Source organism: Equus asinus, chromosome 7 (genome assembly GCF_041296235.1).
Source record: "Equus asinus isolate D_3611 breed Donkey chromosome 7, EquAss-T2T_v2, whole genome shotgun sequence".
Taxonomy (NCBI): domain Eukaryota; kingdom Metazoa; phylum Chordata; class Mammalia; order Perissodactyla; family Equidae; genus Equus; species Equus asinus.
The window spans coordinates 17,212,869-17,235,861 of record NC_091796.1 but is presented as its reverse complement, the minus strand read 5'-3'; positions in this window follow the sequence as shown (position 1 = coordinate 17,235,861).

Genomic DNA, 22,993 nt, shown 5'->3' with positions numbered 1-22,993 from the left:
TTCAATGCATTACACAACTTAGGGGCATTGGAGTGTTAGAGTAGATTTGTCAGTGCAGACCCGTTCATCCACACTGGGGTGGTCCAGAAGATATGCCTTTCACCAATACTGTGAGAAGTACGTTTATGAGAGGAGCCTCGGCGTACTTGAAGAGCTCTGTGATCGCTTTTCTCTGCAGGCCAGTCCTAACAGTGGGAACTGCAGTCAGTGATTTAGGAAACATAAATGCAGTGGGAGTAATCAAATCCAAAGTGGCAGGGGCCAATTCCAGGATTGAAAAGAGGAGACATCATTACAGGTCCACCTACATTAAAAGAATAAAATGGAATGTTATAGACAACGTTATGCCAATAAATTCAGCTAGTTGGTTGAAATGCACATGCTCCTTGAAACGTTCAAAATAAGAAGCTCAAGCAAGAAGAAACAAATAACTTGAACTTTATATCTATTAAAAAAGTTGCTTTTGTAGTTGAAAACTTTCCCACAAAGGACACCGCTTCATTCGTGGGTGAATTCCATCAAATGTGTCCCAGAATGCCCTTCCCTGCAGATTTCCCCACATAGTTAAATGTCGCAGTCACTAAAGACATTTACGTGCAAGATTTGGAAGGGGGAAGTGAGCAGCAGCAAATTGTTTTCATACTCAGAAGGTGGGTGCAGGACACAGGATCTGTTCTGCTCAGGCTTGGTGTTGCTCCTCTGCTGGCTTACCTGGCTGACGCCAGCAGCAGCCAGGCCACAGTTCCCCCAGCTCCTGTGCCAGGGAGAGCGTTTAGCTTTGTGACAAAGATGCCAGCTTCACCTGCAGGTCGCTCTCATCACTGAGGTCGGGGGCAGTGAGAGATGCTTCAGCCTGTCCATATATGTTCCATCTCCTCCTAGCAGCTTCCGGTTTTCCCTTGTTCTTTCCTAGTCTCATCCATCTTTCCTTCCTGAGTGCCAGCCCCTCTCACGATGACTTACACAGACTGTTTAACCAACTCCCACAATTCTGTTAGGTCAAGTCTCTATAATAAATCCCTTATTATACACTTCGCTCCTACTGGTTCTGTTTCTCTGATTGAACGTTGACTGACACATCAGGCGTGACAGTGTTTTAGCCTTTGGCCATTTGTAATGAGTCTTCTTGCAAAGAATATTGTTTTTCTATCAAATAGCAGTTTGAATGAAAAAAATATATATATTCATAGTCTAAACAAATATTGCTCAGGTTGGCAAATTGACGCTTAGAGCAATTTCTGGTCCTAGTCAATAAAGAGACCTCTTGATTTTTCTTTCTTTTTTCCTTCATTATCCTCTTTTTGTTTTCCCAAGTCCCGCCACCTTTGCTTCAGGTCTGTATTTTAATTAATTAATAAAAATGTTTATTGAGTGTCTGCTGTATGAGTACTGTACATGTGTCAACGTATCAGATGTCGTGCTGGTAACTATGTAGATATTGGGGAGAAAACAGAGCTAGTCTAACGTTGGTCTTGGAGACAAGTGTGAAGCAAACAAACACAGGGATATATAGTTACAGCTTCCATAAGATCAATGGAGGAAAAGTTATCTACAAGCATAACTAAGGCACGTTCTTGACAGTTGGTATTCAATGTGTGGGGAAGCAGCATTCACAAGAAGGGCTACCAAGAAAGGTGCCTGTACATCACATTTATCAGTACCTAGCCTTGTACGAGGGTTGTAGTTTACATAACCCAAGTAAAACCCTAGAACCTCATACTTCCCAGAACAGCTAATTCTGGGAACTTCTAGTCAAGCAAAGCCATATGAATCATACATACATTTATTTTTCTTTAAGAATTCAAAGAATGCCTTCAGAGTTTTTTTCCCCATTACTGTGAGGTGGTATACCTATTATAATAAATTTCCCATACTGCTAGTTCATAGGAGATCTTGATTTATGTTATGCTAGATAACCAGCTTTAATTGTAAACAGTAGCTGAGAGAGTAGGTCGTTAACATTGCCTGGTCAGATGACTTCTGGTCACCAGATCCACGACACTCTACAATGTCCCCCTCCTTGTGTTAAGTACCCTCAAGATTCATTTCCAATCCTGCTACTATCCATTTTCCCATTTTGCCGAAATCTATCAGGTGCCTGTGGTTTGTGTTTTATAAATATTTGAATCAACATACTTTCTTTAAAAAAATGGCCATTCGAAAAGAACAAAGAACCACTCTAACCGCAGCAATTATTTTTACAATTGTAAACTACTTTCTAGTCATTTTCACATAAGTACATATTTCTTATGTAAATTAAATAATAATTTACACGCTATTTAGGGGAAGAAACACATTGGGACAAGTTACTTTTGCTGTTCAGTAGGTGGCGCCAGACACCAGGTTACTAATCAGCCTATTTTTTTTAACTTGAAGCGTTTATTTTTTTAAAAAGCTGAGTGGATTTCATAAGTGTGCTAACGTCTTACTCATTTCTTTGGGGAATAGCAAATTGGCTTAGTTTATTTTTTTTTTGTTCAACTGTCATATAGTCCAAAGCTTTACGTTAAAAAATTCCACACTCTGAAAAATGCTATTTATTTTTGAGAGCATTTTTAAAGGTTCTTGATCATGCTCGTGGAAATCCTAGAAATAAAAGCACTCTTAGAGGTACTTATTTTATGTGCGAAAGGAAAAAGTATGCGTTTAAAGAGTTTGAAATACTTTTTGAAGTATACCAGTACAAATTGCCTGTGGCCTGTGTTGATGAGGCTGATTTTACTAGCTTCTAAAAAGTTTCTGTCTCTTGAAACTATTCCCATGAACTCTGAGTTCAGCGATCATCATGTGTAATGCTGTATATGTCTAATGCAGGTGGAGCAGCAAAACAAAACCTTACTTCATAGGTGATAATTTCTTTTCATACCAACAACTGAGAATGGAGAGCTCCTAAAAAAATGCCAGGCTTTGGCAATTGGCTAGAAGCAATCTAGTGACTACTTCAAGCTAACGCTTCAGTGTGTCAATGTGGATAATGCTACATCAAAGTTTTCCAGTTTTTTAAAATAATTGAACAGTGTTTGGGTTATGTGTGAATTTCTTCGGAAAGCGATATTCCGAGTGTCTTTAAAAATCTTTATACATGGGCATAATTCTTAGCTATACACACCCAGGATAGATTTACATCTTGAGGAAAGTTAAAATAACCAAAATAGTAAGTTATTCTGCCTTTATATGTGGTCATTTCACTGACATTTGAGTCTTTCACATCTGTTGGAATATTTATTTTACAAGTAGCTGTTCTTTATTTACCTTTAGGAAGCACTCATGTTATTGCACTGTTTAGTTCAAAAGAAGACAGAACCAGGTGAGCCATCACTATGGGGTTTATAGTTAGTTTTTGTTTCTTAGTACATATTCTCATTTATATCATATGGGAATTCACTTTTGTATATAACTGAATTTTCCAGGAAACTTAAGTTTATTTCTTAGCAAAATAAATGAACTTTTAAAACAATCTATATCACTTGAAAATTCCTTAGAGATCTTCCTAATTTCAAAATATACTAAATATTTAATAATATGTTTCTTTGATATTATTTTGATGTTCTACTCGATAATGATAGTCATCATTTCATTGTTTGTTGCTGGTTTCTAAACGAAATATTACTATAGAGCAGCTGCGATTTATAGTTTTCTGCGTTTTATCATCTAGATGACCTAAACACAAAAACTACTTAACAACCAATACAGCGTGGATGTAGATATCAGAATGCATGCTGGCTGAAAACACCTGCCCAACCACACCAGGTCTACTGGCTGAATTCCAGCTCCTCAATTTACTTCCTCCAGTCTGATTCTTTGCTCAAAAAATGGCATTCTGATGACTAACTTGGGTCCCAGGTACATTGCTTGCTGGAGGAATGTGCTCTGGAGATTGACCATAAGTATCATCAGTGTGGAGGGACAAAATCCACAGGAGGCTTAACGAGAAGCTCTCAGCATTGACCACAAAAAGAAGTCACGGGGTCCTTTGGGATGCTACTTATTTCAAAATGAAGAAGTTTAATGATTTAAACTCAGACTAGCGTGGTTGCTGATGCCACAAACTCTGCAGCTAAACTTTGTGAATTCAAATCCTGGATTCTCCACTTACTAGACCTGTGAGCTTGTTGTCTGTCTGTAAAATGGGGTAATAAAATTTCCTAAGACGTAGGGATTTAGGAGGGATAAATGCCACAAAAGTCCTGGCACAGCCCCAAGCACACAGACATTGCTCAGTGAACGCGGCCACCATAATTACTTTGGTTAGGGTGTCAGCACCGTGCAAAGTGCCCATGGTCCCCTGTGGTGGCTGCTTTAAGCTTTTTACACTCTCTTCAGTTCCATCCCTTTTTCATGATAACCATGGCTTTTCCTTCACTCGTGAAATATTAGGGGTAATCTTTCTCCGTATCCTCCCCCCTTTAAATTGGTCTTCCATATACTCTCAACTAAAGGACTGTTTCTCAACTTATGATCCCCAGAGCGGCAGCATCATCATCACTTGGAAACTTGTTAAAAGTGTAAATTCTGGGGCCTCACGGCAGACCTGCTGAATCAGATTCTCTGAGGTGGGGCCTGGTTAGACCTTGGGGGCATCCTGTCGACACCTGCTTCTGTGTCTCTTCTTTCATGAATGCTTCCATGGGTTTTTTTTTTTTTTATTGAGGTGTAATTGACAAATGCAATTGTAAGATATTTTAAGTGTACAACGTGATGATTTGATATACATATGCATTGTTTATGGACTGCAAAGGGTGAACTTTTTTTTTAAAGACTGGCACCTGAGCTAACAACTGTTGCCAATCTTCTTTTTTTTTTCTGCTTTTTTTCCCCAAATCCCCTAAGTACATAGTTGTATATTTTAGTTGTGGGTCCTTCTAGTTGTGGTATGTGGGACACCGCCTCAACGTGGCCTAACGAGGAGTGCCATGTCCACGCCCAGGATCCGAATCAGTGAAACCCTGCGCTGAGGAAGCTGAGTGCGTGAACTTAACCACTCGGCCACAGGGCTGGCCTCAGGGTGAACATTTTTTTTTTTTAAAGATTTTATTTTTTCCTTTTTCTTCCCAAAGCCCCCCAGTACATAGTTGTATATTCTTCGTTGTGGGTCCTTCTAGTTGTGGCATGTGGGACGCTGCCTCAGCGTGGTTTGATGAGCAGTGCCATGTCTGCGCCCAGGATTCGAACCGAAGAAACACTGGGCCGCCTGCAGCGGAGCACGCGGCCTTAACCACTCGACCACGGGGCCAGCCCCTCCCAGGGTGAACATTTTTGACAAGGATCTTCAGAATGAATCAAAGTGGAAGAAAGCAATTCTGAATGAATGCCCACAAATGCGCCAACTCACCTCTGGCTGCATTGTATTTGTTTTGCAATAAGAAATCCATTCTGAGAAATCCCATTTCTACATCTTGAGTATTCCTGTATTGCAGTGTTCCCTGAAGTTCTGCAGGGAAGTTCCCGCCTGTGATACATACTGTGGTGGCTCTCTCATCACTCATTCTGAACCACTTCCCTTTGCTTTCCTCTTATTACAGTGTACAGGGAGCTAAAATCCCGCTTTAGACTCTCTTACAACTCGGTTGGCCATACGATATAGTCTGACCCTTGAGGGCTAAGCAGAGCTCTACTAGGGCCTCTGGGAAAGCCTTTGCTTTGGTTCCAGATGCCTCCCCTGTCAGATTTGGTTCTTCATCTTCCTTCTGAAAAAGCAGTCTTGATTGCTTTGATTCCCAAGCCACTTGTGACCTTATTAGGAAGAGTCCAGATGGCCGCAGCCTTGGGCCTGAGATCTTTGAGCTGCTGAAACAAAGCCAGCAACTGTCTACCTCATGACATCAGTACAAGAGAGAAAAAAGAATCATCACATGTTGAACTATTGTGAGCTGGATTTTCTGTTACTTGCTGCTTAACACAACCCCTCCCTGATACACTGGCTCAATAGAACTGGGCTAAGAGGAATTTTTCCTAAATGATTTAGAGTGGAGATAGCAATGAGAGAAAGAGAGAGAAAGACTCAAGAGGAAAGGACGAGCAACACCTGGAGAGCGAGTTTAGGCACAAGTTGTCAACAGGTTCCTCTCTGCATGCTGCCTCATCTGCTTTCATTTGCTAGTCTAATAGACAATAATTTTCATGCAAGTGTGAGTTCCTATAGAGGCTCAAAGAAGGCAACCACAAATTGGTGTTAGAATGTATTTGATTCTCAATGGGGCTGCTCTTGACATTTTGGACATGACGTTTCTTCATTTGGAGAAGCTGTCTTAGACATTGTGGGATATTTATCTTCACAAGCCTATGCTCATTAAATGCCTGTAGTGCCCATCTGTTATTCTGACAAACAAAAATGTATCCTCACATTTCAAATGCCACCTGGGAGGGTGGCCATGTGTCTGGCTGAGAAATACCTTCTTAGAGCATCTAACACAGCGCCCTACACATGGATGGTGTTTGGTTAAATGGCTCATATGCAGTGGCATGCTGGGAAGCTAGCTCTCCAATAAAAAAGCTCTGATTTGTATCCTTTGCCAATTTCTGTGCTGTAAATATTCCAGATACAGAAATTTTATGTGGTGCATGGTTTAACCACCGGCTTATAAAATTTCTAAATATTTAACAACTAGCCTTTGAGAGGTGGTAGAGACAGCTCCAGTACACCCCTATGCACGTAGAAGTTCAATGCTGGAAGGAACTTCGGGATCACCTGGTACCCCTTGTTTTAGGAAAGAAGTAATGCTGCAGAAGTTTTATAGCCCAATGTGTATATTTTGCTATGACCAGCCAGTCTTTAACTAAACAATACCCTGATCAATTTCCCAAGTGTTAGGCGCTTTGCCACCAATTGATGGGCGTTGGAAGTGACTCATGTCACACACTTGGTTGCAAATTCATTTCAGGCACTTTGCTTCTGAGATTGCGAAGGTGCACATAATATGTGCACGATATTTAGTAAGACACAGGAGCTTACACTTATTTGATGCTTCCCACGACACTAAGGCTTAGGAGGGGAGAGAGGAAATGTCCTCTCCAGAGAGCTTGCTCTCCTGCATCCTCTTGTCTGCAGTAGGCAACCCAAGACTCTGGCTGGAAGAGGGAAGAGAAGCTCCTCTTGGCAGCCTGCATTCCCCTGAGATGCCGGATCCTCTTCCTTTGGTCAGGAGAGAGGCAGCACTGCGTCGACAGGCTCCAAATGGTTGCCTTAGTGACAGCCCTGTGGGGCTCGCTCCTCCTACACGAAGCTTCCCAAAGATGTAGTGGAGGTCTTCCATTTGTATGAGATGAACTTGCTGCTCCTGTGATTATCACTAGTTTCAACTAGATATGCCCAGCTGTTTTACCCTCTCAGCTCTCCCTCTCAGCTCTCCCCGCCCCTCACACTCATGAAGCTAACATTTTCATAGTCACGTCCAAAATTATCCATTTTAGACCTAGCGTCACACACTGATTTAGACAATGTAGATGCTGTCTCTAGGAACCTTCATTGCCTGATACAGCCCGGCAGGACTTTCATGGGATTATGCATAGCCATGGTGTCGGAGCTGCGCCTACTACTCAGGCGTCCTGGTTTCCAGGTGTGAATTAACTTGACTGAGGTCATACGCTAGTAAATAGCTAGTAAAGAGCAGAGCCAGGATTCAAACCTCGGCCAGCTTACCCACTATACTACATTGACTCTTTTTCTGAGAAAGGGAGGTAGGTAGCTCCTGCCAGCTTGTTTTATATTCTTTTAAGTACTTCTGAGAAGCCTGAGAAAACATGCTAGGCTGGAATTGGCCACTAGCTGTAACACTTAACCTAGTGCGACTGTCTTTCCAAACCCTTCATGGATATAAACCTGAGGTTCAAGTGGAAGGGTCTCTAGCATTTCTAGAAGAGTAATTTCTCATCCATTTTAAGGCCACACCTAAGATGTAGATTGTCTATTCAACATATTCTGAACCTTCAGATCTCATCTAAGCCACCTCCTTTTCAGGAAGCAAAGGCAGAAATTGAAAATTATCTTTCTTGGTGTCTTTGGTTGATGATAGAGAAAGGAAAGATCCAGTGGGTATCCTAAAAGTCCTGTGGAAAATTTCCAAAATAAATGTCAGTTTAATAAAATGCAAACCTGATAATGATTTAAACAAACTTGAGGCTAAACAAATACTGATGACAAAGGGATACCTAAATTTTTTTCACCCTGCAATCATGCAAGTAGCATTCTGAATAATGAAATCTCCATTTCCAGAATTATGGTTTTGTAATTTAATTTGGTCCATTGTGATATTTCAGAGCATTTTTCTTTTGAAAAGTTGTTTAAGTAAAATATAAAACCAAAAACAAAAGGAAAGTCAGGGAGAAAACAATACCAAGAGATAAAAGAAAGAACAAATAAGAGGAAAACCCAAAACCAGGGAGAAAGCAGTGAGGTTCAAGACCTCAAAGAATATTTGAAGAATTATAAGTACATAGGACTTTGGTTGGGATAAGAATGAAGGGGGCATTTTCTTCTTGTGTTGGTTAGTTTTACTTTGAGCAAGTTTTTGCGGGGGATTCAGAATTTTCATTTTATTTTGTATGAGAACATGCTCTAAATGTATGTGACGAACATATGATGTTCACACCTGCTCCTATAGGTTAACTACAAAGGTGCCTTGGTTTACTATTTACTGAATGAGGCAGTGGCCTCAGAGGCCTGTGTGTCTCCTCCTGGCCATGATTTTAAATCCTTAAGACAATTTTTTTAGAAGTGTTTTCTTCACTTAACACTTTGAGGAGTATAAAAGGAGTGTATGTTTAAAAAGTGTATACCCATATAAGTACATAAAAGAGCTCCTGTCCTCAGGGAGCTTAGTTGTGGAATTATTAAGACACTCAAATTTAAAACAATACAAAAGAGAGTGAATTATGGCGCAAAAAGACAACCTTTGGATTCGGCATTTCTAGGTTTCCCAGCTTCTCCAGTTAGTAGCCATAATTTTGGGGAAGTAACTTCACCTCTGAGCATCAGTTTTCTCACTTATAAAATAGAGATTTCAGCCATATCAAATGGAAATAATGAGGTTCAAGAGGTAACATGCAAATCATCTACTCAAGTGAGACAATATTATAATTAATAGTCAGAATATGGGCTATAGACAAGTAATGTGCTAGGAGTGCACAGGATGTGTACTTAGGCTGCAATGTGTGGAGGGTTTTCAATTACTAGTAGAATTCTCAAAGGTGTGGGGTAATGAAGGAGCTATTGCAATTATGGAGAATGGCTTAAGAAAAAATATGGGAGCATTATTTATTTAGTGACAATCAAAAATGTAACCTTGACCAAAGTAGGTTTATTTCGGTTCAAGTAAGTTGAGCCTAGACAATAGGAAGAGAATTTGAAGGCCTGGATGATTGTACATTTAGGGAGAACGACAGAATCAGAATGACCTTCTAGTCTGTGTTATGCAGGAGGACTGGGCCAGGATTCATGCTCAGCCTCACACATCTATTTTCTGTACCTGTAGTTCTGTATTTTCCAGGATGTTATATAAGTGGAATCATACTGTCTTAGCCTTTGGAATCAGGTTTCTTTCACTTATCATAATGCATTTGAGATTCATTCATATCCTTGTGTGTATCAGTACTTTGTATTGCTGAGTAATGTTTCTTTGTATGGATATACCACAGTGTGTTTATCTATTCACCAGTTGAGGAATATGTAGATTGTTTCCAGTTTTTGGCAATTACAAATAAACATTTCTGTAAAGGTTTTTGCATGAATATTGGGTCTTCTTTACTCCAAGGTAAATACCTAAGATTGGGGTTGTTAGGTCATATGGCATGTTTAATTTTCTAAGAAATGGCCAAATTATTTTCCAAAGTGGCTGTAACATTTTGCATTCCAATTAGCAATGTATGACAATTCATCCACATGTTATTTTGTTTGTTTATTTTAAAAAATAAACCACTTTTTAGAACAATTTTAGATTTACATAAAAATGGGAAAGATAGCAGAGAGAGTTCCCATATGCCCCACATCTAGTTTCTCCTACTATTAACATCTTACTTTGGTATGCTATAATTGTTACAATTAATGAACCATTATTGATACATTGTTATTAACTGAAGGCCATTCTTTATTAAGACTTCCTTATTTTTCTTTCTTTTTTTTTTTTGGTGAGGAAGATGGGCCCTGAGCTAACATCTGTACCAATCCTCCTCTATTTTGTATGTGGGATGCCACCACAGCATGGCTTGATGAGTGGTATGTAGGTCTGTGCCTGGGATCTGAACTGAGAACCCCAGGCCACTGAAGCAGAATGCATGAACTCAACCACTACACCCCCGGGCAGGCCCCAAGATTTCCTTTTTACAAAATGCTCTTTTATTGTTTCAGGATGCCATCCAGGATAACACATTACATTTAGGTTGCTCTTGGCTGTGACAGTTTCTCAGGCTTTGTTTTTGATGATCTTGACCTTTTTGAGGGGTACTGGTCAGAAGTTTTGTAGAATATCCCTCAGTTGGGATTTTTATGATGTTTTTCTCAAGATTAGACTGGGATTATGAGTTTTGGGGAGGAGGACCCCAGAGGTATTATGCTATTTTTATCAGATCATGTAAAAGGTGCATACTATCAATATGATTAATCATTTTTGATGTTGACCTTGCTCACTTGGGACTGAGGTAGTATGTGCCAGGTCCTCTACATTAAAGTTACTTTTTTTCTGCCTTTATCTCCACATGTGGTTTTGATCTGATCCTCTCCCTTCTCTTGGACCTCATTTCACTTGTTATTTTCTCTCTGTCCTACACCATCAGTTTCTCTCTCTATCTCATCTTGCCATCAGCCTTATGGGTTTGTTCTATTTCAATAAGCTTTAAAAACAACAGAATCTGGGAGGTTCCAATTTAGTTGATCAGTGTGCGGTACAGGCATCAGTATTTTTTAAATGCTCCCCACATGCCTCCCCCCGACCCCGGCCACCACCTCACCTCGTGAACTCCTTTATCCTTCAAGACTCACTTGGATGTCACTTCCTCAAGGATACCTTCCTGAAGCCTTTCATCCAAATCAGGAGCCCTCATAGCTCCTTGTTTCCTTCATAGCTTTTGTCATATCTCTAGTTTGGGGTTTCTAACTCTTAGCACCATTGAGAGTTTTGGCTGGATGTACCTTTGTTGTGGGGACCTGTCCTATACATTGAAGGATTTTTGCAGCATTCCTGGCCTATGCTCACTAGATGCCAGAATCATCTTTCCCCCAGGTGTAACAACCAAAAATGTCTCTAGACATTGCTAAATGTCCCCTGGAGGCAACGCCTACCCCCACCCCATTGAGAACCATGGCTCTAACTCATCAGTTATTTTATATATAGTTTATATCTCTCGCCATACTATAAACTGCAGAAGAACAGGATCTGTGTGTTTTTTCTCACTTCTAGATTCCTAAGAACATACTACAGTGCCCAGCACCTCCCAGATATTGGACAAATATTTGTTGAATAAATGAATGAATGAGATGTCTAAGCAGGGATTTCCGAGCTCTAACGAGGATGGAGACTAACCAAAGTGCCCACAGTGGAGAAGGAAAGGAAGGAATACATCTAAGCCATATTTATAGAGCAAATAGAAAGGAGAGGGGTGGAATCATTAACCTTTACTGAATACCTACTAGGTGCTAAGTGCTTTTATATGTTTTATATAACTTTACCTTCCCAATAAGTTACAAGCATTCAATACTATCCTTATTTTAAAGGTGAGTAAATTGTGACCCAGTGAGGTTCAACAATGTACCCACAAGGGTGGAGCTGCCTCAAGCGGTCTGTCCCCAAAGCTGGAGGCCTTTCCAGGACGTACCATCTATCAGGGATACTATTTCTAAAGTCAGCCAAGAACTATAGATACCACCCTAAACATTAACATCAGAGCAACATCAGAGCATAAGAAGTGGGGTGCTAGGAAATCTGTTCCCACCCCCAGCGAGAAGCTCCTCAACTACTGGTTACATGGAAGTGATGTTGCTCAAGGTGAGATGACGCGGGAGAGAGTGGGGCAGGTTGGCAGCACTTCTCAAACTTTAGCAGGATCACAGCTGCCTGAGTGCGTATCCCAACATGATTCTTGGGCTCTCAATCCAGGGCTTCTGTTTCAGTAAGGTGATGGAGGGACTGTGCATCTATATGTTTAATAAGCATTTCCGAGTGGTTCTGATGCAAGTGGTCTGCACTCCACATTAAAAACAAATCTGGGCTATAGAGGCAAGAGTGGCCAAGAAGAAAGTGAAGGGAAGGTGAGAAATGAACAAGAAGGAAGGGTTCCAGGGTCAAGGGCTGAAAAGGCATGCTTTGCCTGGCTTCGTGCTCTAAATTTAATGACTGTTGCCACAGACAGCTGTGGGCAGGTCAGAAGTGCCTCTTATGGAGCCCTTAGCAGCCTGGAAGCTAAAAACCCAGACTGTTTTTAAACATAAAGTAGAGGAAAGATAAATAGGCCCAAATACAAGTATTAATTTAGATCAGAGGTGGGCAAAATACGGCCAACAGGCCAAATCCGCCTGACTGCATTTTCTTGTAAATTAAATTTTATTGGAACACAGCTTTACCTATTCATTTATACAGAGTCTATGGTACTTTTGTGCTGCAAAAGATAGAGCTGAATAGTTGCCATAAGAGACCACACGGCTCCCAAAGTTTAAATATTTGCTATTTGGTCCTTTACGAAAAATGTGTCTACCCCTTTTTTAAGAGAATGTGTTTAGGTCTTAAGTAAACTGTTAAGAAAGTATCCTTATGGCTTTGATTATTTGCAAAATGAATTTCTTTCTTTTTTTTTTTGTCTTTCACTGTTGTCACCAGACACATGCATGAGCAATTTATGTGCACAAAACCACATAGATACATTGCAGAAACAGTCTTTCCCGAAGAATATTCTGTCCTGTAATTGCATTGGTTTTGAAGGATTTAAGTGCATCCTACTCTCCTTTTCCTAAAAGGTCAGAACTTCTTTTCCAAAAGTTTCAACTTCTAGTTTTCTAAAATTCAGTTACTTTGTTGAGAATTAAGGGAAAATTAAGAAAAGGGAGATGGTCTCATTCCTCTGTGTGTAAAAACCATTTTCACAGCCCCTGCCTTGCTGAAAGCCACGAATCTGTTTATTTTGTGCCTGCTGACAGAATATACAAACTCTTGCTTGAAGGTTGAGGGATTTCCTGGTTCATTCATGAACTCATTTGACAAGCATTAAGGAGTGCCTGTTGAGCGCCAGGCCCCGGAGATCCAGAGATGCATAAAATGCATTCTCTGCCTCCAGCCTACCAACAGGGAGAGAAGTGGAGCAATTATCTGGAAGACAGTCTCATATGTGCTCAAATTAAGGAACGATGGAAACTCAGGGAAGGTGCAACCAAGGCCTCTTGATAGAGCAGAAAGGAACATATGCTTCGTATTTTAAATTATGCTTCTATTTGTTACACACACAGTTAGATACCAAGGCGCTAACATCCATTGGTTAGAAAAAGCTTTACCCCCAAATCTGAAACTCAAAACTAGCCTAAAATATAAGAATCATGTTGAATTTCATTATTTTCCATCAATTGTCTCCCAATTGTTGTGTCAGTTGACATCTGTTGGAGTTGAGTTCCTGGTACAACCTAGGACACCTGGGTGCTCAGGAGAAGAATGTGGCATTCAGATGGCTAAGGGGGATCAGGGCTGCCTGACACCCGTGCTTACATGTGACCAAGGTCTCTCCAGGAAGGTACCTGTACTTGGTTTCCTTTAATAAGTGCGTCCAGCCCACCGAGCTGACACCTTTTCCCAGGCAGGCTTGTTTTCATCAGTAAGGAATAAAATAAGGTCTAAAGCAGTGGTTCTCAAATGTTGCTGCAGATTAGAATCGCCTGTAGAGCCTTTCAGAGTCCTGATGCCCAGGCTACTCCCCAGACCAATTGCATCATAATGCCTGAGAGCAGGACCCAGACACCTATAGTTTTAAAACTCAGATGATTCCACCGTGCAGCCAAGTTTGAAATGGCTGCTCTAAATCAGTGGCTCTCAATTACCCAGGGGGCTTGTCAAACTCAGATTGCTGGGTCCCACCCAGAGTTTCTCACTCGGTGGGTCTGGCGCAGCTAGAGATTTTGCATTTCTAACAATTCCCAGGTGATGCTGGTGTTGGCTGGTGGAGGTCAACACTTTAAGAACCATTGCTTTAAATGAAAGCGATGAAAAGGAATGGTTGTGAAAAGAATAGTAGTTCTTATTTCTGCATAAAATAGGTCCACTCTGCATTTTGAAGACTGAGATGGAGAGATCAGGCTAGAGATGTCACTGCGATATTCTCTGCGTGCCTGTGAGACATACATTCTTGGAGCGGTATGTGCCCATCTTTAGAATGCCCTTGCTCTATCTTGGAAAATAAGCTGCTTCGCAGGGTTTCTTTTTCTTTCTCTCTCTTTCTCTCTTTCTTTCTTTCCAGGAAATGCTTGAGATGAGGACTTTGTTAAAATACTAAAGAGCATCTAAAGGAATCAGGTGCTCTCAAAATGCTTTTAATTTCAGAGAAAACTTGAAATTTGAAAATAAAGATAGTTTTTGCAAAAAGAAATCTTTAATGATACAGATATTTGTGATCGAACAGCTTTGTGGACATATAACTACAAAACTTGTAGCTTGTCACTCAAAGAACCATTCCACAAGAAACAATAGTGAGTTGAAAGGTAATAAAAACAGAACACAAATAATTAAATACATGTGAATTCTCTGTATCGACATTAGCAAAGAGGACCCCACCCAGATGGTTACCTTAACCATTTACGAGACAACCTCACACTATCCCAAACTAATTTCTACTTCAGCCCACCTCCTATTTTAAAATGGATGCTCAGACATTTATATTTCATTTTAAATACCCTTTCAGGAGCTCTATTCTCAGCTGAGAGAATAATCTTCTCACTGGTCATGCCTGTTTAGCATTGTTCTATTATACACATCATTTAAAGAGCAAAATTTTCCCAAGTGGCTGTGGAACCCCAGGAAGCAAGCCGGGACAGGAGGCACACTCATCAGCTGGAGAACCACGGTCCCTGCTGGAATCTGCTACCACTGCAGATATTTCAGCAAGGAAGTGGCGAAGTTAATTCGGCAGTGTCTGGAGAAGTAAGAGGGTGAGCTGGTCAGGTACACTGTCACTTAGGATAAATGAATTTTGACTTATCCTCTGAGAAACCAATAGCTCTTGGATATACTATTTTCCCTTTCATTTGTAAATTCTCTCATAAAATTATTTCATTTTCCCATTTGATTTTGCCCACTTATACAATCCAAGAATATTTTAAAACTCCTTGTTGTAGAGGTTATGCTTTTATGTCTAAGGGTTCATAAATGATGCACAGTTTGTAGAGGGCATCTTGTTTGAAGGAGGAGGAAGCGAGATGGGGCAGGAAGAGCACGTGCTTTGGAGTTGCCTCCTACAGCTCTGTGGCTCTGGCAAGTTAACCAACTTTTCCAGTTTCCAAATGTAACAGCATATTTCCAACAGGCTGTTTTAGCTGCTAAATGGGAAAATACAGAAACGGTTACTGAGTGCATTCTCAGTCCGTAAATGTTGGTTCCTTCGCTTCCCATTCCTTGCAGGGTTTATTTCATTTAGCAAATATTTACTTAGAGCCTTCTCTGTGGTATGTTTTGGGAATACAGAGATGAGTAAGAGTTCCTTCTTCAGGGGGATTTATTAATCGAAAGAGAAAGAGAAATAAATAGACACTTAAAATACAATAGGGTTAGCACTACATTAAAGGGTGTATACAGGGTAACATGCTGTCTTCGGGGGAATTCCCTCCAGGGAGAACGTCTAGGCAGTGGGAGGCCCTGCCTTGTGTATTTCCCTTTTCTCAAGGATCACAGCTTTGGGCTGCCTGCTCTCTGATGTCTGAAAGTTGTTTCTTACATTTTTGGCTAATTTTTCATTTGTTTGCAAGGTAGGGTAATTCTGGACGGTGTTACTGATACCGACCCTGATATCAGTTTCCTCACATTAAGCCCAGCATATATGGGGTTAAAACCAAAACACTCATTCCCTGCTTACTCTCTGGCTTCCTGGCTCCAGAGTCCACTATCCTCCGTGGAGACAGACACCGCCAAGGACAAGCACCTGGATTATCTCCTCCCCGAAAAGAGATATAGGCTGGTGGGAAAGCTGCTGATCAGCAAGGTCGTGGGTTCCCTCCTCTCTGCAAGTGTCTCAAGACCAAAGACAGGTTGGTGGGAAAGCTCCGACCAGCAAGGCCATATGCTCCCCTCCCCTACCTAAAACCCCAAATAAAAATCCTTCCTTTTAGCTTTTTGGAGAGTTTGGGATTTCAGCGTTAGCTGCCCTATCTCCTTGCTCAGCGCTGTGCAAAAATAAAATTCCTACTTTCTTGCATAGATTACTCCATCTGCTCAAAGTGACTAAGTGATTTACTGTCAGCCAATACAGACTAGTTTCCTGGACTTATAATGTGGGGTTCATAGAATATACCACACTTCTTAGTGCCCAGGGGTTATAAATTTACTCTCTAATAACATCTTTTTGCGGAACATTACACTCTTGTAACTAAATATTCCCTTAATAGTTAATTAAATTAAATAATAATTTAATTAAATATTTAAATATTCCCTTAATGCTATCTTTCTGATAGATTTTAATCTTCATAAAGTCAAGAATCTACCTTGTATTTTAAATGGTCCCTACCCCCATTGCTTATTTTTACTTACACAATGTATGTTGGGAGAAGAATCTTAGAAATGCTTTCCCTAACTTTAAAGAGAATCTGTAACAATCTTATACTGACTGAGAATTTATTGCAATATTAGTGAAGCCAGAGTCAGTGGGGAAGAAAATGAGGCTCAAAAGATTCAGTTCAACAACTATTTATTGAGCACCCCTGTGTTCTATGTTTTAGTCTGCCCTTGAGATGTATTTGTGCATGTCAATAACGAAACGACAACAGCAATGAACCACCAAGATCTCCGCCTGAGGAGCCAGGCAGGGTATGTGCGTGTGCACAGAAACAAACAGTAAATGTGATAAGTTGTATGACATATATGAGAAAAGCACAAATTAATTTAGACGGTGGTAAGTGACAATGATAAGCCATAGAAGAGAAAAAGAAATTGGAGCCAGCAGGAAGGGAAGAGTTGCAGTAGTGAGCAGATTATGATTTTAAATATGGTAGTCAGAGAAAGAGGCCTCTTTGGGAAAGTGATCTTTAAGCAAAGACTTGAAGGAGGCGAGGGAATTAACCATGCCAGTTTCAGAACAGAGTGTTCCAGGCAGAAGGGTCAAGGAGGGCCTTGTGGAAAGTGGATCTGGACTGTTCTAGGAAGAGCTGAGAGGCCAGTGTGGTGGAGAGGGAATAAGAAAGCAAGTAAAAAGAAATGAGATCGAGTCAGGGAACAAGGCTAAGAGATCATCTAGGGCCTTGTAGACTGAACAAAACAAATTTAACCTCTTATGACTTAGTTTTCAACATCAAGTAAAACATTATTCTTGGGGCTGGCCCCGTGGCCGAGTGGTTAAGTTCGCGCGCTCCGCTGCAGGCGACCCCGTGTTTCGTTGGTTCGAATCCTGGGCGCGGACATGGCACTGCTCATCAGACCACGCTGAGGCAGCGTCCCACATGCCACAACTAGAAGGACCCACAACGAAATATACAACTATGTACCGGGGGGCTTTGGGGAGAAAAAGGAGAAAAATAAAATCTTAAAGAAAAAAAAAAAACATTATTCTCTGCTTGTAATTTTCTATAGCAAATGTTTGTAGGTTCACCATTGCAAGTCAAGAATCCTCAGAACTGTTAAAACAGATTCCTGAATAATAAAGGGAAGATCATGGACCTTCTTATTAAATAGGTATCTTCAGAAGTCTAACTTTATGATGACAAGGTTCAGAATAAATGTTGATTTAAAATAAACTTTGTAGTGTCTGTCACTAGATGCTAACCTAGTGCTGCTGGGTCAAATCATGTGATGTGTGTTGCAAGCTTCTTTCCTGAAAAATTAAATGCTATTTAACATATAAATTTCAAATGAAAATTTTACAATGGTTGAGTTAAAGATTTTAGGGCTCAGAGTAACTTATTTTTGTATCCCCCAATTTCTCATCAAATATCAAGGAGGATGCAGAAAAAGACAGAAATCAAAAGAAATTCCAAGGAAGCCAAAAAATAGAAACTCCCATATTTGACATAGACAAGGCGAAATATAGCAGCTGTAACTGAAAAGTACATGGAATATACACCCCTTTGACTTGATCTTCCAGCAAAGTAACAATATAGGCTTATGTAAATGGGTGTTTTAAAAAAAATTTCTGAAACAGTTTAATTCTTATTTTTTTTTTTTTTAAAGATTTTATTTTTTCCTTTTTCTCCCCAAAGCCCCCTGGTACATAGTTGTGTATTCTTCGTTGTGGGTTCTTCTAGTTGTGGTATGTGGGATGCTGCCTCAGCGTGGTCTGATGAGCAGTGCCATGTCCGTGCCCAGGATTCGAACTAATGAAACACTGGGCCGCCTGCAGCGGAGCACGCGAACTTAACCACTCGGCCACGGGGGCAGCCCCTAATTCTTATTTTTTGTTTATTTATTTATGTTAAAATACATTCTTATGTAGTTTTAGGGTTGGCCTTAAGGGGTCTAGATCTTTAGAGCAGTGGTTCTTTTTTTTAAAGATTGGCACCTGAGCTAACAACTGTTGCCAATCTTCTTTTCTTTTTTTTTTCCTGCTTTTTCTCCCCAAATCCCCCTGTACATAGATGTATATTTTTAGTTGTGGGTCCCTCCAGTTGTGGCATGTGGGATGCCACCTCAGCATGGTCTAATGAACAGTGCCATGTCTGTGCCCAGGATCCAAACCGGTGAAACCCTGAGCCGCCAAAGCAGAGTGTGAAAACTTAACCACTCTGCCACGGGTCCAGCCCCTGAAACAGTTTAATTCTTAAAAAGACATCTGGGAAAATATGGCAAAATGTTAATATCTTTCTTTAAATCTTGGTAGTAGTTACTTGAAAGTTTATTATGTTATTTTCTGCAGTTTTCTGTATGTTTGAAATATTTTATAATTCTTTTTTGGGTTTTTCTTGGTGAGGAAGATTGGCCCTAAGCTAACATTTGTGCCAGTCTTCCTCTATTTTGTATGTGGGTCGCCACCACAGCATGGCTTGATGAGTTGTGCAGGGCTACACCCAGGATCTGAACCTGGGCCACCAAAGCAGAGGGTGCTGAACTTAACCACTGTGCCATGGGGCCAGCCCCTATAATTCATTTATTTAAATGAATAATGGTTCATGAAATGGAGGAAGTGAACCTGGAGTATTTGATTAGAGATTTTCACCCTGGTTGATCTCATCCAGACTTTTAACTTTAAGTATCATTTATATACTGATAACAACAAGAACGTTTTTATTTCCAACTCTAACCTCTCCTATGAGTAGTGGACTCTCATGTACACACAACTCTCTAGTCTACATCTTTGCATGGGTATCCAATGGTCACCCCAAACTTAACCTCGCCAAACAAGTTGTTTTTTCCTTCTGTCGGCAGAGTTTTTTAGTTTACCGAAGATAAACATGGTGGCTTATTCCCACTTGATTCTTGTTTATGCTCTACATCATACAACACAGGTTTATAGAAAATCTAGAAGACGGCAAAACCTAAAAACTGTAATTCTGTCAACCAGTGATAACCCTGTTAACATTTTAGCACGTCTTCATAATTTTTTTTCAAAAATGGGACAACTATATCTATTTTCACAAAACACCATATCATGCGATTTTTCCCCATGTCACTGGATATTTTTTGAAAACACAATGTTTATTAGCTCCATAATATTCCATTTTCTTGATGTGCCTTAATGTTACTGATGATTGCTCTCTGTTGCACATTTAAGTTGCTTCCAATTTTTCATTCTTATAAATAAGGCCACAATGAACACCCCAGTATATAAATATCGGTCTGAGCCTCTATGATTACTTCATGAAATGAAAATATTAAAGCAAATGGTATAAATATTTTTTTTTAAAGATTTTATTTTTTCCTTTTTCTTCCAAAGCCCCCCCAGTACATAGCTGTATATTCTTCGTTGTGGGTCCTTCTAGTTGTGGCATGTGGGATGCTGCCTCAGCGTGGTTTGATGAGCAGTGCCATGTCCGTGCCCAGGATTCGAACCAATGAAACACTGGGCCGCCTGCAGTGGAGCACACGAACTTAAGCACTCAGCCACGGGGCCAGCCCCATCAAATGGTATAAATATTTTTAGGACTCTTGATATATATTGACAAATTGTTTTTAAAAATAAGATTTTACCAATTTACACATTCATTGGGAGTACATGAAAGGGCTCAAACAAGGTTTTGATTCCCCGTTCTTGCCCCCAACAACGCCGCCGCCTTCTGAATGGGCTGTCTTATAAATACCTGTAAATATGTGGATAAGCACAAAACACTGCAATCACCAGTACTCAAAAACAAATATGGAAATCAAAATGAGATGAGTAAGGAGAAGCTAAATGCCACACTGCTTGGGGACCAGGTTTTTAATGGCCAAATAGTGACTCAGATACACATGAAGTGAAAAAGCTAGGACGGAGGGTCCTGCGTGAATCTCTCAGCCTCATCAGGCTGCCCTGATTTGGCGACCAGAACAACTCTTCCCGCTCCCCCTGAGCAGTGCTGGGAAGTCAGCTCTTTGCCCAGAATTTGGGCTGGGGGAAAAAGTCAGCCAGGAGAAATCTAGTTTTCTCTCAGATGTAAACAAGAAACTTTTCTCATAACTCAAAATACAGGAGACACTCATAGAACAACCAGTCACTGCTGAAGACAAATGCAAATAAAAAACAATCAATCAGGGGAGGAAATCAGTCAATGCCACCAACGTGTTAATTCTATAAGAACTGGAAATACTAGAATAATTTGAAATTGACAAAAAATATATTTAAAATCCCCAAAGAAGAAACATTTCAAATGAAAGAAAAGATTCTGAAAAAAAGAACACAAGAAATTAGAAAATAGTTAATATCCCAGAAATGAAAAATAGGATCACTGAAATTAAACAAATACTCAAAAGATGAGCTACCAGCTGACTAGATATGGATAAAGACAAGAATTTTGTTTTATGGATATGTTTGAGGAAAATGTGCTAACTACACCATGAAAGACAGTGATGGAAAAAATGAGCGGATATGAGATGTAGAGGGTGGAATGTACATATACCTGTGGCAATGGGTATATAGAGCATCAACTGCCCTACCACATTAGTTTCCTATTGCTGTTCTAACAAAGTACCACCATTTCTTGATCTATTTGTACACTGCATGAGCATCACACTGTAGTTTTGTAATAAATCTTGTTATCTGGTAGTGTAGAAACTCCAACTTTGTTCTTCAAATCTGTTTTGGCTGTTCTAGGTTCTTTCCATCTCCATATAAAATTTAGAATCAGCTCACCAATTTCCACAAAATGCTTACTGGATGATTGGAATTATACCAAACATACAAATAAATTTGGAGAGAATTGACGTCTTAACAATTTGAGTCTTCCAATTCATAAATATGGTTTAACTCTCATTTATGTAGTCATTCTTTAACATCTCAGCAATACTCTTAAGTTTTCGGTATGTCAACGTACCACATCTTTCCATAGCTTATTCCTTTGTATTTGATATTTTTTGATGCTATTGTGTATGGTATTAATTTTTATTTTATTCTCCAATAGGTTTTTTTGTTATTGTTAATATGTAGAAATATATTATATTGTGCTTATAACCAGCAACTTTGCTAAATTCTCTTTTTCATTTTGATAGTTGGGGTTCTTTTAGCTTTTCTATGTATGCAATCGTGTCATCAGTGAATAATGACAGGATTACTTCTTTTTCACCATTACGCTATTTATGCATTTATTTTTGCCTCGCAGCATTGGCTAGGATCTGCTATGTAATTGTTGGAAGTGGTTATGGTAGAGATCCACGTGTCGTTCCTCATCTCAGGAAGAAACTTTCAATACATTTCCATTGTATGTGAGGTTAGCAATAGGTTTTTCACAGGTAACGTTTACCATAAGAAAATTCTCTTCTAGACTTCGTTTGCTGAGAACTATTTTTTAATCATGAAAGTGTGTTGAATTTGATCAAATGCATTTTCTGCATATAATTTCTCTCATTTATTCTATCAACTTGGTAGAAATAAAGGTAGAAGGGACAATATTGGGACAACTGAGGAAACGTGAATATGGACTGTGTAGTAGATAACATAATGGAGTGAATCTTAAATTTCTTCATTAGCATAGTAGAATTGTTTATGTAGGAGAATGTTCTAGCTTTTAGGAAATACATTTTGAAGTTTTTATGTCTAGTTTTAAATTTATTTTTAAATGATTCTGCAGAAAAATAGTATCTCTCTCTCTATTAAGGTACATAAAAACATACACAAATTGTATCTATCTATACACAAATGTAGTAAAATGCTAACAGTTGGTGAATTTAGGTGAAGGGCATGCGGGATAGTCCTTTACTTTCATTATAGGTTTGGAATTTTTCAAAATAAAAAATTTGAGAAAAATTAAGGAGGATTCAAATATTTTGACAAAGTTGATTTAATATTGAACTTTTTACCTTTCTCAGTGACTGTACTTTCTTTTCCATTTAAGTGTAACATTTACAAAACCATTCATTTATTAAACCCAGGGACAATCTCAATAAATGTCAAAACTGAATTTAAACAGACATGATTCTCTTGCTCTGTGAAATGAACTATAAGTAAAAATTAATCACAAATGTTTAACTAAAAATCTAATCATTTCTGGTTTAAAGTTTAAGTGAACTTTATTATTTAGAAATCTAATTACTATTTGAAATTCATATCATATTTAGATATGAAAGACAATCATATTAAAATATACTAATCCTGGGCAAACCAGTAATCAGAGTAATCACATCTTAAATGTTTTATTTTATTGTTAAATAAGAATGAATAATGAACTAAGCAAAAATATTCTAGGAAAATACCAACAAAATAA